We start from the raw sequence: 15,563 nt of genomic DNA on the forward strand, positions 1-15,563 counted from the left end.
AACTTTGATTGATATCAACTACAGAGATGTTACTATTGGGTCAGTTTTGCACGTAACTGTATATGTAATTTTGATACGTTAAATGTGTATTTGAGAATGATCTCACCGAACGCGGCGTACCAACTTGTAGCCAACTTTTGTATACTTTTTCGGTGGGAAAAGAAGCGTAAGTAGATTGAGATTTAATAATATATACAGCTTTTTGTTGTTGTTATGCGGATTGTAGCTAGATGAAAAAATGTGTCCTACTTTTAAAAAAATTGAGTGCAAAGTTGGAAATTGAATTTTTAAAATTAATGAGTTACAATGCCGAAACCTACCGAAACCAAAACTTCTACTGTGTGTAAACTATCTGTGTGTAAACTTTGACACAAAAGGAAGTGATTTTACATCTCTCACATTTACAGATACCTAAACAATAAATATCTACTTCCATATACACGGTGTAACATGAGTAAACCGAATAATTTTTACAGCGTAATTCTGATCATATTTAGAGACAAATTTGTCCTATAAACTTTTTTGAAATACGCCTAGTTTCAGAGATATTCATCATATCATCATCATATCAGCCTATATACGTCCCACTGCTGAGCACAGGCCTCCTCTCATGCGCGAGAGGGCTTGGGCTATAGTCCCCACGCTAGCCCAATGCGGATTGGGGACTTCACATACACCTTTGAATTTCTTCGCAGATGTATGCAGGTTTCCTCACGATGTTTTCCTTCACCGAAAAGCTAGTGGTAAATATCAAATGATATTTCGTACATAAGTTCCGAAAAACTCATTGGTACGAGCCGGGATTTGAACCCGCGACCTCCGGATTGAAAGTCGGGCGTCATATCCATTCGGCCACCACTGCTTATCAGAGATATTATTAATTTTAAAAAAAGCAAATTTTTATTGTTACATAGTGTAAAATGCCTTTTTGATGGTGATGTTGCTGCTATGGGACGTAGTCTAAATATCCTTATTGATAGATGTCAAAAAGTCACAAGTAACACTTTGCAAAAAGTAGGTTTTACGAAAAAAAAATGTAAAAATGAATTTTAAGTGACAAGTTTACCAATAACATTTATTATTTATGTACAAATACATTCAAAAAAATTGAAAAAACAAAACGAAAAAAAAAATTTTTTTTGGCGTAATTGACCTAAACTTATATTACATTTTTTACTTATTTTGACCTCTGAAATGCGTGGTTAAAATTATTCGGTTTCCTCGTGTTACACCGTGTATAATACAAAAGTATTATTTACATTGAATAGCCCACATCGCACATTCCAATCAAAATATTTGGGAACAAACATGGCACCAGTTATTGATTCGAATGCAACAACAAAAATGTATGCACAGACATGATTAATTACCTTATACATTTACATTTCCCATTTTTTACAGACAACAAAGTACATTTAACTATGGCAATACAAAGGGGATGGCAACAAAAATGTACTTAACCACAATCATTAAATTAGCCTGGCAACCCCACTAAAGAATTTTCCCGCGCAAATGATAAAAATAAATTAATTTAAATTTAGCCGCGAGCAAAGCTCTCATTCCCATTGCTTACCCGAAAACGAACGAGCATAGTTGTCATTTGGTCCAGTGAAGCGTGATCTTAAGAACCGTAATAACAATAGAGAATCCAAAAACGCACTAACACTGGTTTTAGTGAACATTCGACTCCGTCTACCATCAGAATAGCGCCCCAGCATTCAACACAATTTGTACTTCGAACACAAATTGAATTAGGAACGAATAAAACACAGCTCAAATTTAATTATGCAGTTCCGTAACTTTATTATTGACATTATCTCAACGGATTACGGTGGGTATTCGAATGGCATTTGTTTTTACGCACGCAAGGGAATTGTGCAAGCTAATTGTAAAGAAAAACACATGGGGTACCAGTGTTGCTAGGGCTTATAATACAATTAATAATAATCAATTCGTCGGGGATCCCGGTTTATTGACAGAAGAAAATGGCGGCGTGAAATGAAATTGATGGGGTTTTCGTACCTTTTGGAGAATTTATATTTATCTATCTATAAATTTGTAGCGTACATAAAGATTTATTTAACAGATTTCAGGAATTTATTAGGAAATAAATTATATCAGATTATACCTTCAACTTGGGCATTACTAATTTATGTTACATATTTCAGAGTCAGTGGTGTTTTGTAGATTGATTGCAGTGTAGTAATTAAGAAATATATTCGATTAAACAATTAACAGAAATTTAGAATTAATATGTAAACACTTAGAAAGTATGATGAAATATACAAATTTAAATCGACTCATAAAATATACCTAATCATTTATGTTCACCTCTAGAAATAATGTTACAAAATACGATTGTTTTCTTTTTTTCCAAAATCGAAATAAATAGAATGCAGCCATGCAATATTTATTAAAAAATATTTAAATTTCATTGGAGTTAATAAATCAGTGCTTTAATTTGGACAGGATACGAATAAATTGTGTGCAATAAATAGGTACGTTATATTTATGGTCAAATAATGGCTTTATAAACTAAAACCGCCCAAAATCGCTTCAGACTGTAAACACAGGGAGTCCCGAAAGCCGTCGAGAGTCATTCAATGCGTCACCCGCCGGATTAATATGTATGAGGCGTGAACCACGCTGTATAAGCGAGCTTATACAGCGCTTATACAGGCTCTTATTAGGCGGCGAAATAATAAGAGCGAACCCGTTTCGATGGTGTTTCCAATTTCCAGGATTATGTATGGGGATGAAATTGAGTGTTTATTTTGTATGATTATTGTATGAACGTGTCGTTTTGTTACGAAAAAAGGCTTCGTTATCGAGAGTTATTTGACTTTTTATCATTAATGATTCTATGGATTCATTCATGATACAAACAAATATGGAGTTACATAATAGTTACAAACATACATATAATCACGCCTATCTTGCCGAGGGGTAGAGAGAGAATACATAGTTAATCAAAACTATTGTGACAATTTTGTCACAGTCTTGTTTGAATAATATTACGGTTTAGACTCACTTGTTTTTAGTCACTCGCGCGACTCTACTGCAACTGCAGTCTTCATTTTCTGTCACAGTCTTTTGCTATAATATAACATATTTAGCCCTTATTTGTATACCTAGTCTAATTTTAGATCATTTTGAACATTGATAAAACATAATAATAAGCTTGTTAAAAAAACTACATGTCTAGTAAATTACAAATCACAACATTTTCTCTATAATTACGTCCAAATAGATTTATCAATAAGATAAAATCTCAGTTTATAAGTAACCCCACTATAATTAGGACTTAGAATATTTTACTTTGCTCCCCTTCACATTAATCATTATAATTGACTGTTCAACTGGTTAAAAGTGTAATAATGCAACAACTATAATACGTATTTAATAGTTCTTATTTCGTTGGAATAAAGCTGATTACTGCCTAGTTAATTTAATGAATATCCCTGTATTGTAATGATTCAAATGACGCCATATTGTTTGAAAGCGGAAAGCAATTCACTAGAATCTTACTTGAATTTTTGAGGGTGTATCTGTATATTTAAATAGAAAATATTCGTTCAAATAAAAATAATACCTGTCACTTTCAAATAGCTTAAACTATCCTAAGACCTTTTTTACAATGTCTAAAATAAGTGTTTATGTGTTAAAATCAAAATGATTGTCAAAACGTCTAATATATCCACGTAATATAATTATGTTTTTATATTCAATTACACAAACGGGTCTACCGCGATATAATTTTATTGTTTTTACCTTTAATTCCGACGTTTAAAGTGTTATATAATTATGTTGTCAAGTTTTCATTGTTCTAAATATCACATAATTTATGTATGTACCTGTTTATGTGCAATAAAGTGACATACATACATACTTATGTAAAGATTACCCTAGGTCAAATTCTAGGAACGATTTTGGTATGTCTGAAGATTATGGAATGGAAGATACTTGAAGACACTACACCATATGTTGAAACTCAAAGGTTCCCCGAGACTGACCTCATTTATCACCGTTAGGTTAGATGTAGGTAATAGTCTTGAAATACATTAATATTGAATTGGTATCTGTAGTAAACAGTTAACTAATACCAACCAAGTAATTAAAGCTCATCGAACGCCGCCATTTTGCCTCAATTCACCATATACCCTCTAAAATCCTAATGACATAAGCGCTCTCAAATCTCATACGTTAACTGCACTTTCATAATAGGGTATTACTGCATGCCGCCAGAGTGCCGCACTAATTTGTTTAGTAAAACCATAGAGGCACTTAGACATACTTGGCCTTAAACAGTTTTTTGACAAGTTTTCACTGACATTGATGCGTCGCGAAACGCGAAATTCGAAATTTCTTTATCTGCCTCTTTATCGATCGAATAAGCAAGAGTGAGAGAGGCAGAAATCGAACTTTCGATTGTCGTGTTTCACGGTAGGCCATGTGATTGACCTAGTGACTCATGATATGTCATTGCTGACGTCAATGAGGTTTGTTTACTGCATGTGCTAGTAGTGCCACCTACGCAGAGTTGCCTAATATTCCCTATTCAAGATAGAAAGTGATTTAATTCCTTACGAAGCAAACACGTACCTAATGCACTAATGAAAGGATCCAGTCAATCGTACGGGGGCGGCATAAACCGTCCATTACTACCAAATGCATTTATACTACTAATTATAGGGGGCGACTGTGACGGATTCTTTTGTTCGTGGCATGTGTCAATGGGGGATATTGCTGTTAAGTTGTGTAGTGATCGAAATGTAAGGGGGATTTCTGTTACAGGTTTGCTTGGGATTGCTTGGGTCTGATTTTTTGTACAGTAGTCGATTTTTCCTTGCTTTTTTTGCATTAAACTGCATACCTATATTACCTATACATTCCATGTCTTTTACCAGGACACGAAGTGTTTTGGTTTTTTATTTCTACTAAATCCATTTCACTTCATTTATTTTGTAGAGTAGGACCATGCTAACTTTGCATGACATTGAACAAAGTGTGGCAATGCCACCATAAATGTCACTATGAAAAAATTGACGTCTATAATGAACCTGACTTTGCTGAGCTCAAGTTGGTGCAGCTTAAATGGACTCTAAAAGTATAGATTTCTTCGATAATATACAGATAAAGAATAATAAACTCCATGAAAACTACAAAAAAAATATTATAGGACAATTTTTATACAGATCGACCTAGTCCCACAGTAAGCTCAATAAGGCTTGTGTTGTGGGTACTAGACGACGATATAAATAATATACGCATATGTATAAATACTTATATACATAGAAGACATCCATAACTAAGGAACAAATATTTGTGATGATTTGATGAACACACAAATAAATTCCCTTACCAGGATTCGAACCCGGGATTCGAAACAGGAGGTCTGTTTAGTAGGCAGGGTTACTACCGACTTTGCTAGGAGGCCGTTAAAATTGACTGAAAACTAAAATTTAGAATCCTTTTAACGTGCTTTGGCTACAAATACGGCCAAGACAATAGAATCAGGTCAACCGGTCACCCAAAAGGTCACCGCCAATCAATACAAACTCTTCGTCCAATCGTTCTAAACACTATGTAAGAATCATAAACCTAATAGCCTGAAATCGGTGTCATACTTATAGAAAAAAAAGTGATCAAACTTTCCGGTCTTCGAAGCCGGTTAATTTAAATCAATAAAAAAACGTCTTTTTTGACACTGACAATTCTAATCCATACCGTTTCTAGATCTATTAATTGACGTATCTTAAAGTTCGAATCGGGTAGAAAGATCGTGTAAGAATCATAAACTAAAATAGCTTGAAATAGGTGTCATACTTATAGAAAAAAAGTGATCAAGCCTTCCGGTGTTCGAAGCCGGAATCGAACTCACGTCTGTAGCTTACGGGACTAACATCAGAACATCATCACTATAGTGTATCTTTAGATATTTAAATGAAAGTAAACAAACAATTTGTACATTTTCGGGTAGTTATAACATTTATTGGTTAACCGACCAAATACTAAAACACCTGGATCAGTTACTGAACGACCTGACTTTAACCTACATTATTTGATCGTGTAATGTTTCAACTGGGAGCCACTTGAGGGTAGATTTAGTTTATTTTTATTTAAATACCTAAAGATACAAAGTATATAACTGTCTTATAGACCACGGTGGTCAGTTTATAATTTATAGTAGTGTGAGTGTGACTTATTAAAAACATAAATCAAGAAATATGTACTTAATAAAATAAGTTGGACCCGGGTACGTCCTTAAACTTCGTCCAGGACCCGGGTATGTCCTTAAACCACGTCCAAGACCACCGGTGGACGGGCAACAGCGTCCCTCAAATTCGGTGTACTTGACTGCGATCGCCAACCCGCCTGCCAAGCGTGGCGATTATGGCATTCACCCCTCAAAAAAGGGGGAGGCCTATGTTCAGCAGTGGACGTCTTATGGCTGAGATGATGATGATGATGATGAAAATAATTTGGTCGCATACTATAAGAAATTTAATTTCCTAAAGATACATTTGTACTAAAAATACAAGCAGAAAGCCGACGGCTTAGTGTCTGTCGTCTCTGCCTCATAATATCGCAATGTCTTGTTGACACGCTCCGCCAGCCCGTTACGTTGAGGATGGTTAGGGTTGCTACGAACGAGGTTAAAAAGTCCCGAGAAAATTCGTGGTATGTAAGTTTTGTGGTTGACTGATACAGAATGCCTAGAGGCATTAAGTTGGAATTTTGTACTTCTTTATGTGCAATAAAGTTTAAATAAGTTTATTTTCACGCTGTAGAATATTTTGTACTTTCATGTTACTGTTGAAAGGATTAAGTCGTCAAAAATGGTGTCTATGATCCAACACTTACTAAACTGAAAGAAAACACCAATTTTTTAATAATTGGCCTTAACCTTACCTGACCTGATGAAAACGAGTGACTGATGGTAGTGATGGTCAGTTCAGTAATCGATTATTGTAAAGTATATGCATCAACATTTCTAATGAAATTAAAAAGGTGTTTGCATAGTTCTCGGTTATTATAGCATTTATTTATTAATTAAAAAAAAAAAAAAAAAAAAAATAAATAAAGCGTTTATTCACAAGCTTACTTACATTTAGATACAATACATTCTTCTGCCAAACCACATAGCGGTTTGTTGGCAGACGAGGCTCCTATTATAATTAGCTTAATATGCAAGTACTAGGTAGTTTATTTATATGTAACTTAAACTTATCTACTTAACCCTTTACCGCATGCGTAGCCCAATATGGCATTTTCAATTTAGAAAACTATTGATAGCTATTAAGGTTCATTTTTAAACAAATACTTTTTATTTATGGTATGAAGTTAAGGGGTCAACTCTATGGTCTGAGCGTACAATATAAAAAACTTAGTGTATGGTTTACATAGGTTGCACTTGATCTTTTATCTTATTTAATAGAAAACTACTTAATTTCTTTTTAAATGTTTGTTTTGTCATCCTTGTGGTCTTTAAATCCGACGGAATTCGCAACATATTTAGGTACTCACATTTATAGACGGGTCTAACGCGAATTTTATTCAATTACCTTGATTTACCGACGTTTCGACACAGGTTTCACTGGTCGTGGTCGCGGCTGACTGAAGTCCCAGCAAAATGTCAAAACAGAGATTTGTGCAACTACCCGACGAAAAGTGTATGGAAAAGTCGTAACATATTATTAATTGTAAAAATAGAAACAATGTCGGTAATTAAAGATCTACACATAGACCAGTCAACCATTTTACGGCTTCGTCGCTCAGGGTGATCAGAGGGTCTAGCGCGAAACACGTTCGACGTGTTGCTAACTTAAGGTGACAGTCCATTTCCAACGACAGCAGCACTACCATTCATTTTACTATGGAAATTGACAATAATGGTAACATTCCATTTTTAACCGCAGCTGCACTACCGGTACTGAACGCGTCGCTGTCATTGTCAATTTCCATAGTAAAATTGACAGTAATGCAGCTGCGGTTAGAAATGGAATGTTACCATAACACTGACGCGTTCGTACTAGACTACTAGTAGTGCAACTGCGGTCAGAAATGGAATGTTACCCTTACGTATTCACAAGTGAGACAAGAAAGTCCTGACGCATATTATTTTAAACTGCGTTCGGTCGGTTTATTCCCGACATGTTCGGAAAAATCTTTTCATCTGGAAACCCTATAGACGCCATTTTGCGCGAAAGCGCGGGAAAGCTGTCATGGCGGCGAAAAATAATTAGATTCCAACGGTTGCCGGTTCATTTCTGTATGTTTTGTTAATTATTTCTTCGTGTCACAGCTCTTTGCTTTTTTACCTTTTGTCTCGAAGGTGGGCCTTTGTTTTATACTAAATGGGAATGAAATGTTGCCTCTCCTTTGTAATATTAATGGGAAATCGGAACGCTTTCTGTTTATTCAATATGCATGCAACTTTGTGTTACTTAGTAGTTTGCTGAGTATTTTCTATTTGCTTCCGTAGAAGATGCTCTTCTTATTTTGGACTTAATTTGTTTTAAAGAATGAGTGCGCTGAGTTTTTCGGAGAAAAGTGTATTTTACAAGCTTTTATTCAACTTGCCCTGTTAGTATGTTCGTTAGTGTGAGTGGGTAATGGTATAAAGGGTCCCACTGATTAACAGTCCGCCGGACGGTATCGGCCTGTCAGTTAGAACAAAATTTTGACAGTTCCGAACAACTGACAGGCCGATACTGTCCGGCGGACTGGTAACCAGTGGGCCCCTTAAAGGTGAATTAATCATAGGCCTTTTCGTCTATATCAGACGATTTATGGTGTAACACCGATTTTGATGGCTGAATAGACCGATGCGAGATCGACATGGTCTACCACAGGTCTGACAAGAGAAGTTTGCGGAAACCGGTACTGAGACACCTTGTCGTCGTCTTTGCCTCTTGTCATAACTACTTATAATACTAAAAATAAGACCTCTAGAAGCTCCGTGCACATTATTTATTCTATTTCCCTAAAAATCGATCGTCCTAGAATAATAGTACCCGATGGTAGTTAATTAAATTAGGGCCTTGTTGATTTAGGTCTATCGCGTCTTGACCCTAACCCGACCCTTGATTGTGTTCATTTCGATCATATAAATAGCTTACGTATATTTTTGTCTACATATATGTTAGGGCTCGGCTTACTTTTGAGCGCTAATCGTGGTAACTCGTAGTAGGAGGGCTGAGGTCTTCGTTGTAGAAAAGAAACTTCGTTGTAAAATACTCATATTTATCGTTTATTTATAACTTTACACAGCACACTTTTAAAACTATCAACATTTTAACTATTTATAGTAATATTAATAGCACCATCGTACAATAAATAATAAAAATACACTTTTAGGGCACTTTTTGTCAGCATAGGCTGTTAAGGTCTTACTCCTAAGGCTGCTCAGATAATAATCGTCGCTTTAATGAGGTGCAAGGCCTTTTATTAGACCATCGCCCCTCCAATCTCGACCACTTCCACCTGTCCGTCAGGTGAGGGTGGGCTGACCGGTAGTGACGTCACAATTGTTTAATTATTTTAACTAAAGTAAAATTGCCAAGTTCAATCACCTTACTTTTTATAAATGAACACAAGTAAATAAAAATGCGGTATTATTACTCTTATTTTTGGAAAGCCGCTAACACGGCCATACTGACCAGTGGCTCGTGCTCAGAGACACTTAAAGTGTTCGTATTAATTAAGTTTTAATTAATAAAAGTACAGATTGATTTAAAACAATTACAACAGATCAATGAGTTTACTGCTTGATTTTTATGTCAGATACAGCAGGTATCATATTGTTATTTTTTTTTTCTAATGAATTATCGATAATTTTAACTTATGTTAACAAAGATTCAACATAATTAATGTTTCTGTCTTATGTACGATCATGATTTGTTCTTATGATTTTAGATTAATGCTACATTTAACTGTAAATGAATTATACTTTGAAATAAAAATTAAATGTATTTTAAACAGTCTAATAAAATTATTGATTAGTTCCCGCTAACACGACTATTTATGACTGTTTTGCTTCGGTCATTCTGACATCAAGTGATAATTTAATAATAGAATTGATCCTGGGGGTTTGAATGTTTTAATTATTTTTAATCCATTTTAATTCACAAGTACTTTAAAAAATAAATTTACTTGCTTGAACCTTTAAATTAATGTTCATCATCATTATCATCTCAGCCATAACACGTCCACTGTTAAACATAGGCCTCCCCCTTGGACCTCCATATGTGCCGGTTGGAAGCAACCTGCATCCAGCGTCTTCCGGCGACCTTAACAAGGTCGTCTATCCATGTCTGTTAAATTAATGTTGTTTTTTTTTTTTTAATATTTTTTTGTATGTTTTTATTTTTGCCAAAGGAAAAATCAGTTTACCGACGCTTCGGAAAGGCTCTGGTGGAAAAAAAGCGCCAAGAAAAACCTCCAGGTTGCCTTCTTTTATAATGCATTTAGTTAAATTTTTATGAAAGTGTAGTTAATTATGTTTTGACATATTATGTTGGTTAATACCGATTATTGTGATTGATTAAATTTGCTGAATTGTAAATCTTGGGTTTACTTATATTTAGTGACATTACGCAGCATACTTTTTATTTACGAAAGGTAAGTGAAATTCTATTAAAATTAGTTCTTTGGTATCTGAAGTGATTAAATGATCATAATTTGTTTATGGAATTTTATTTATGGACATTATTGATTCAATATAACTCTTTAATATATATGAGAACCAACCATGAAGTTTAACGCTTCTAAACAAAGATTAGGTAAGCATCATAAGCTTAATATAAGATGAGAATTCAAAAAAAAAAATAGTGGTTTTAAGTCTCCACCTTATCCAAAAAGCGTTAGTAATATTTTAAATTAAATGGCTAGACGAAACTAATGATCAATTAAAAAAAAATAAGAAAAGGAACACATCGGATTTGCACGATGGGGTAGTTTACATGCTTTTAATTTAATATTATATTATCATAAAAGCTATTTTTAATAATTTCTAATAGATGCTGTTATTAATTTGTTTAAGTTCAAATGAAAGCTATAGTATTTCTTTGATGTTTGAAATGATAGATTGTTCGTATTATTGTTTATGCTATTTAAATTTCTGGACTTTATTTCTTAACTCATATTAAACACATGAAAACCAAACACGAAGTTGAACCTGTCTTGAACGTTGTTAAACATAGATTAATTTGAATTTAGGATGAGGAGGATCAATTGATGACCCGAAACTCGTGCTCGAGTAATCGGTTTAAAAATAAGGAATGCAGTTGTTGTACTAAATCTGTATGACCGATCCAAACAAGTGGCAGATAAAATAAAGTCTGAGCTTAGGGAACCAGTTAGTTGGACGGCCCAGTCACTGAAGCCCTTCAGATTCATTACAGCAAGTGGCCGACAGACTATGGTTCCCATTTATTGAACGGCCCAGTTATTGGATTAATTCCTCTGAACCATCCATATAAGTGGCAACTTTTATCCTTTTAATGGCCCAGTTGTTGGAGTAGTCCCTCTGAACCATCCAAACAAGTGGCAACTGTTTATACTTTCAATAGCCCAGCTCAAATCTTTCAATAGCCCAGTTACTAGACTAGATCCTTCTGATGAATCTAAGTAAGTGGCACACACATTACTTAACGTGGTTGTTTTTATAGATAGTTGTTAGCGCAGGATCTTAAATTGAATTTGCAAAAATTATGCAATAGGTAGTAAACGTTCAAAAAGTGGTATTCACTCAATCACTCTGTTCGGATTTTTATTTTGGGTGGAATTTTCATATTTTCATTCATGGCAACCTAAATAACCAATAATAATAATGAATTAATATTACCTAACGGCTCGATTCGGAAAATGAATTAGATATCTACTAGACTTCAACAAGTTACGATATGGATAATTTAAAGATATTTGTAAGATAAATATGTCACATTTGACGTTTCCGTTATTCTGGAGGTCCTTTTGAACGATTTTGACAAGTTATGACTTGTAATAAACGGTATTCTTCATTAAATGGTCTCTACATTTTTTTTGTAATAAGTATCATTATAGCAAAAGATTGCGTGTTTTAAAGAGATGACAATATTGTGGTTTTGTACTTTGTCCTTAATGAATCGATTTTTGATTTGTCATTTTGAGTTACCACGTAAAGGACGTCTGTCAGATTTCGATTGGCTTCATGATAATTTGTAACTTGATAAGTACTACTATTGTAACTTAGTACCTAGTGTAGTTGAATAATACGAGATAAGTAATCACAAATCACAAGTACAACATATCATTATGTCTCCTCTGATTACTTGAATCATTGCTACTTAAATACGTACTTACATAACGTTAATTTTAAACACTCGTAAATTAATGTCTCTTTTGCGTCTTTGTATTTAAATCGGCTTCCTTCTGTTGTAAATCCTGTGTGTTAGAATCCAAAAGCAGGGCGGCGCCACAACAACACGTACTTCTACAACAAAACACAGAAAGCTGAGGCTACTATTTATCACACATGTTATTTCTGTTAATAAAATATTAATTATTTACTTAAGGTACAACTAATGTTATTACCGTACATACAAATAAAGTATGATTAATACTGATTACAGGTATATACATTTTAGAAATTTTGTTTTCTTATATATTTTTATATGAATGAAATGCATAATAATATTCATAACATTGCCATATATCAAAGTAAAAGTATTTGGACTTGATAACTTTCAACAACAGTACAGCTACTTACAGCGTGAAATGAATCGTAGTTCAGCAAAATGAAATAAGCAGAATTTTGACATTTCTACGTACGTTTTGGTTGTACCGTTTTATTTAAACGTTTGACTTTCAAGCTGTATTCTGATGGATTTTACTGGGAGATATTGATTTACGCGGTATAATAAATATCTATCAGTTATGTAATTTGATATTATGTTACTTTTGTGGATTCATTTTCAAAATTCATACTTAATAAATTGATTCGAAAATATGCGAAAAAAATTCATAATTATGCAATGATTTCGCTCGTAAAGTATGGCGAATTACTAATAAACGTAATATAATATTAATTCACGTAGAATAAATATTTTGTTAGCGTTGTATAGAATAAATGATATTTATTAACAAGAAAATATGTTTAATTTCTTCATCACCCTCATCATAAAAACTGGTTTCGAAATAAATATTTAAAAGTTGTCCGTTAAATTATCTTAATGTCATTCATAAAAAAAAAAACAAAAAGCTTGTAATCACGGTTACAATTAAGATTGATTAGGTATTACTTTACTATTATCATTCAAGTTAGCAATTCTAGGATCATGTGGGTAGATAACTTGTTTGCGCTATGTGCCTTCATAATTCCATGTTAAATGTTTACTTAAATGTGAGTGGCTGGCGATGTAGTGATATAAAGTTACATTATCTCTTTTTATCATTAAATAACTGTTTGAAAGATTTTGATTGCTTTTATTACTCGATTACTGTGTGACTTTTTGTGTTTATACGGAATTTAGAATGCATTACAAGAATAACAACCACTGGCTAAGATTTTAGTAAGTTTTCTTTGTGTAGATAAGTATTAAGATGTCCTAGGACCATTTTTGTGGTTACTTTAAGTATATTTAATCAAAACGCTCATTGCACATGCATTATTTTCTTCTAAAATAAATCAATTCAAACTTAAATTTTGTCAAAATGAAAGCGTCTCACCAGATAATATTGTGTACAAAAACGTTTACTAAAACGTTCACCAAATGATGAGTAACTGCTCGTGTCGAAAATTGGCCACCGATAATTGGCAACACGTTGATTCTTCTTCGGTTGTTGAATTGTGTTTTAATGTATGCAGCAAATATAACTTGTTGCTCATCCAATCCACATGGCGTTTCAGGTTCTCTTGCGCACTTCTGATGTTAGGGCTCGGCTTACTTTTGAGCGCTAATCGTGGTAACTCGTAGTAGGAGGGCTGAGGTCTTCGTTGTAGAAAAGAAACTTCGTTGTAAAATACTCATATTTATCGTTTATTTATAACTTTACACAGCACACTTTTAAAACTATCAACATTTTAACTATTTATAGTAATATTAATAGCACCATCGTACAATAAATAATAAAAATACACTTTTAGGGCACTTTTTGTCAGCATAGGCTGTTAAGGTCTTACTCCTAAGGCTGCTCAGATAATAATCGTCGCTTTAATGAGGTGCAAGGCCTTTTATTAGACCATCGCCCCTCCAATCTCGACCACTTCCACCTGTCCGTCAGGTGAGGGTGGGCTGACCGGTAGTGACGTCACAATTGTTTAATTATTTTAACTAAAGTAAAATTGCCAAGTTCAATCACCTTACTTTTTATAAATGAACACAAGTAAATAAAAATGCGGTATTATTACTCTTATTTTTGGAAAGCCGCTAACATATATTTAATTACATGTGTATTTTTGATTAATTTCTTAATGTTTAAGTATATTGTACATTCATTAAAGTCTATTTTTTATTCGGTAGACTAAAATTACATTTCTTAGTATGAACATAAAATGTCATTTCATAGTATGAAATGTCATTTTAGTCTACTGAATAAAACAAAACCGGGCAAGTGCGAGTCGGACTCGCGCACGAAGGGTCCGTACCATAATTCAAAAAAAAAAACAAAAAAAAGCAAAAAAAAAAACGGTCACCCATCCAAGTACTGACCACTCCCGACGTTGCTTAACTTTGGTCAAAAATCACGATTGTTGTATGGGAGCCCCATTTAAATCTTTATTTTATTCTGTTTTTAGTATTTGTTGTTATAGCGGCAACAGAAATACATCATCTGTGAAAATTTCAACTGTCTAGCTATCACGGTTCGTGAGATACAGCCTCGTGAGTGACAGACGGACGGACGGACACCGAAGTCTTAGTAATAGGGTCCCGTTTTACCCTTTGGGAACGGAACCCTGAAAATAGACTTTAGTTGGTATTATTAGATTACCAATTCAATCATAAGTAACAACAATCATACTGTGTATTTCTAAATATATAGCGACGTCTCACTCGCACACCGAAGATACCTAAATCATGAATAGTTGAAACAGCTTCGCCAGTATTAAGTTCGGTCAGAAACTGTAACCAAAGCAAAACGTAATTCCGTACTTATGACGGACGTCGAAAACTTTCTTGCGGGGACAGTTTCGGGTCTAACTCGAAACTAATCTCCGAAACTAAACTCTCAACTAACGCAATAAAGTTGAAATTAATTTACACGTTGCATCCGCCCTGTAACTTGAGCACCATCAATCAAAAATGAACTCTAAACGTTTAACTTTAGGGTGCAAAACTGCTAGGCAGAAGTATAGACTAGTGTGACCAAACAACGGTACCTAAGTGAGGAGACATAATCCACAAGCAGCATGTGCGTGATCGCGATCTGTCCCATCTGATTAATGAGTCACCCCACACTAAGGGTCGGGGCATACGATGTAATTATATGAGGATTTTTGACACGCAACAATGGTCATGGGAAATTACAAATGAACGTATTTGATTTATTGTATATCGTAGATAATGTTCTTCTCTCTATCA

General features: G+C 34.2%; 1 protein-coding gene across 6 annotated transcripts in view; it reads right to left on the minus strand.

Moving 5' to 3' along the window:
* LOC134675405 (latrophilin Cirl) overlaps positions 1–15,563 on the minus strand; it is a 514,068-nt gene that overhangs the window by 108,758 nt on the left and 389,747 nt on the right. The window lies entirely within an intron of this gene.

The sequence above is a fragment of the Cydia fagiglandana genome, chromosome 22, assembly GCF_963556715.1.
Source record: "Cydia fagiglandana chromosome 22, ilCydFagi1.1, whole genome shotgun sequence".
Lineage (NCBI taxonomy): Eukaryota > Metazoa > Arthropoda > Insecta > Lepidoptera > Tortricidae > Cydia > Cydia fagiglandana.